This window comes from Papilio polytes, unplaced genomic scaffold, assembly GCF_000836215.1.
Source record: "Papilio polytes unplaced genomic scaffold, Ppol_1.0 DF821511.1, whole genome shotgun sequence".
Taxonomy (NCBI): Eukaryota; Metazoa; Arthropoda; class Insecta; order Lepidoptera; family Papilionidae; genus Papilio; species Papilio polytes.
This window is the reverse complement of record NW_013527693.1, coordinates 2,632,221-2,635,835: the sequence shown is the minus strand read 5'-3', so window position 1 is coordinate 2,635,835 and position 3,615 is coordinate 2,632,221. Positions and strand designations below refer to the sequence as shown.

Below are 3,615 nucleotides of genomic sequence, written 5' to 3'. Positions count from 1 at the left end.
TCTTTCACACACAGACGCACCTCACACTCGTGACCCCTTCCACGAATTAGGGTTGCCCCAAGAGATTTTTGTTGGATGTTTCTCTTTGATATTACGATTACTGACATGCTTTTATTAACGAGCCTCGTACAACCCGACAAACATAATTAAAAAAATAGTTACTATTCTCGTTTACATTTTTCGCGAATCATGTTGTCATAGCAAGGTGAAACTCATTTATTATTCTAGTAAATTAATTCAAAGATGGCGGGCTTTGAATTTATTACCTTTAGTAAAATTGTAAAATGGTTATTTTATGTGCATTTCTAGCACATAAATTGCTGTGAATAAAAACACCTAATGAATGTTGGGTGTAATATAAATCAATGGCATGTAAAGTTCAGTGACGCGGAGGCCCGTTTCCCTTACGTTCCCTTCCCTTTCCTTCACCCTTGTACGATCTATCTGCATAGATTTGTTATTAATCTTATACCCTCCTCTAGACACTTATAGACATTTTCTACGTTACAGATAACAATAACCAATAACTGACAATTTACTATTTTAAATCGGCTTAGTTTTAGAACAGTTTATTGAACTGGACTTTCATACAAATTACACACAAAAAACATTCCCTCTGTCAATAGAGTTTAATAAACTTGGGCTAATAGGTCAAGTGAGAGTGGCGCTAGTTTTTTTATTCCATCAGAAAATAAATGCTGAGGCATATAATGCGATTCTCGACAAGCCCTACCAGGACGAATAAATCTGTCGCACTATATATGTTTGAATTTGGCAACCATAAAACTACCAAACAATATAGACACTTTAGAACAATGTTACTAGAATCATCAATCAGAATTTAGCGGAGACATTTTCTACGTGAGTTCAAAACCTACACGTGTCAAGTTCGACAAAGAGAAATATTGTCGCTTTTACGATTTATTCGCAGTTGTTTGAAGACATCACGTTCAATGTCGTATTTCATAAATGTTCGAGCAACAGTCGGTACACAAATACATGTGGATACGAACATATTGCGGAAGTAATAACAGCTTACCGAATGCGAGCTTCAAAGTTACAATACGTAAATAGAACACCTTATATCTGTGACATGTTTTGTTTTTAATGCTTGAGTAAGAAAACTTTAGTATAAATACATCTTACTTCTTAATATTATAAATGCGAAAGTTAAGATAGATGGATGGATGTTAGAGTTTGTAGCCTAAACTGCTGAACGGATCTCGATGATATTTGGCAGAGACGTAGAGGGTAGTCTAGAAGAACACATAGGCTACTCACTTTTGTTTTTTGTAATTTCAAACGGACGGATCTCGGGCGAAAGTTAGTAGATAATAATTAAATGAGGAATTAATATAGTTAAAACCTAAAATAATATAAAACGTAAATAAACCAACATATTATCACTAATCAGAAGATAAAATACGATATGTTACGTCGATATAAAAAGGGTAATCTTTCGTATAGCTGAATAAATTTTATTGCACTTGCGTTATTAATTGTGGACATCCCAGCATCAACGTGAGGCAGTGGATTGCAATCCCTCTATCCATGTAAGACGTGGTGTAGAAAAATTTCGTTTACCTGTAAACAAAATAATTAGATTTATTAATAAAATTTTATTACACTAAAAACAGTTTATTTCAAATAACAACGTACATAAAATAGGGACATGTTTATATTAAAATTATAGGTTAGAAATTACAGATTTAAACATAATGTCGCTAGAGTTTTTAAATTATTTTTTGACGCGCACATTCATGTTAGAAACGGATTCTAATTAAAACATTAACATGAAAGAAACAGTAGTTATTTTCTGTTTTTCATTAACTTCGTAATCAGTGAGGACAAAGGAATATCTTATAGATATTTATGTACAGAGGGGTAAAGTAGAAAACCTTTAGTTAGTACTGCTTATGAACATTCCCTACGGAGGATTTATAAGTAATACCTACTTGTGCATTACCAAGGGACAATTTCTTTTAATAACTAATGTTGCATTTGTTTAGAAAAAACATTTAATAAAAAATGTAGATGTAAAATTGTATGTGTTTTCAATGATGGTTGTGCGATTGTCGATTGTTACGTAGCCAATTCCACTGCTTAATTGCACAAGTAAAAATCGAGTAGTATGCGCACTTTCATATAAGCTCAGGAATAAAAGCGAAAGTAAACAGGTGTGCGTACGCTCTAATTCATTAAATTTTCAATGGTATTGTTTATATTGACTTATAGTTTATATTTTGTACACTACGTACATAAATCATTCTAAATAACAGAACTTAACGTAGAAAAACCTAAGGCACAATAAATCTAAAAATATGGAAGTCTTAAACACAAGTAATTTGTAGGAAATAGTGTTCGAGCACGTCATTTTAAACTTACAAAGTAACAAAAGTTTGTGAGTGTTCGGTATTTTATAAATTGCTGTGGTTCGCTTAATTTATGGGATATTAGGTAATTGCCACATAATTTTATTATATTAGTTTTTTTTTATGTCATTAATTTCACGCTATATTTTTAGTAAAACAATGATTTTTACATATTCGGTTTTCCGAAGTCTGTATTTGTCTGCCTAAATAAAAAAAATCCTGATGTATTCTGATTTTGATCGAAACATGTAGAAGAATGTTCTCAAGACGACAAAACAGTATTTGATTACTAATAAAATTTAATTTACAAAAAAATATTTGTAACTTAGTTTAATGTTACCTACTTTTTATTTCAATTTTTATCGTAACCTAAATTAACTGTTTTAATTTTATTAATAGGTTAGGCATGTCGTGCTTGTTTATCTCTACAGTTAACTCAATAGCGTGAAGTAAAAAAAAAACTATTGAATTATTTTCCTGAAGAATAATAGTAATGAAGTCCGCATGTACAAAATTAGAATGTAATGAAACAATTTCAGTGAATTTTGATGAATATGGCAACACAATCAAATTCGACAAATATAAACTGCAATATGTGAAAAACTAAAATAAGAAACATTAAAATGTTAAATAGAGTGGTAAATTTAATTAATAAACTTTTATAGGAAACAAATAAAAATAGTTACCGAACTAAAAGTGAACTGGTTCAAGCGATATGCGAATTTTATGTAAATCCAGTTTAAAAATCTGTGCTTTATTTCACTAATGGAAGCTATTCTCTGGTCGTAACTTGTCACTGCTAATACCATGCAAATTAACTATTTTATCTTACGCTCCCGCTGTAATAAAGAAAAAGTCAATTTCATTTTGGATTTAGCCAAATATAGTTTAACATTTTTCATTATATTCACTAGACGGGAATAAATATCTTCAACTTTATGAGTCATCGTCGATTTTCATAAGCGAGGATTATGTTCGAACCTTTGCCTATAAGTATAGGTACTAAATTCATGTAAGAACTTCATGTAAGACTTTTTATCGAGAAATTTTACTCGTATAATATTTGATTTTTTTTTTTATAATAAAAGGAGGCAAACGAGCGGCGTGAACACCAAGGTGGTAACGACACCCATGGACATCCGCAACACCAGAGGAACTACAGATGCGTTACCGGCCTTTGAGGAAACGATAGGCTCGTTTCTTGAAGGACCCTAAGTCGTATTGGTTTGGAAATACCGCCGAC

The 3,615-nt window shown here is 31.5% G+C and overlaps 2 protein-coding genes across 7 annotated transcripts in view; one reads left to right on the top strand and one right to left on the bottom strand.

The window, feature by feature from the left end:
- The window catches only part of LOC106108521 (serine--pyruvate aminotransferase, mitochondrial), a 187,158-nt gene that overhangs the window by 78,583 nt on the left and 104,960 nt on the right, over nucleotides 1-3,615 (top strand). The gene's annotated exons all lie outside the window — the stretch shown is intronic.
- Nucleotides 1-3,615, bottom strand: part of LOC106108520 — a 61,634-nt gene that overhangs the window by 33,470 nt on the left and 24,549 nt on the right. Inside the window, exon 1 of one of the 6 annotated variants that reach the window (XR_001225949.1) lies at nucleotides 1,492-1,552. The exons of the other annotated variants lie outside the window; for them this stretch is intronic. The gene's annotated coding sequence lies outside the window, so the exon portion shown is untranslated. Of the gene's footprint in view, nucleotides 1-1,491; nucleotides 1,553-3,615 lie in introns of those variants that run through there. 6 annotated transcript variants of the gene reach the window in all.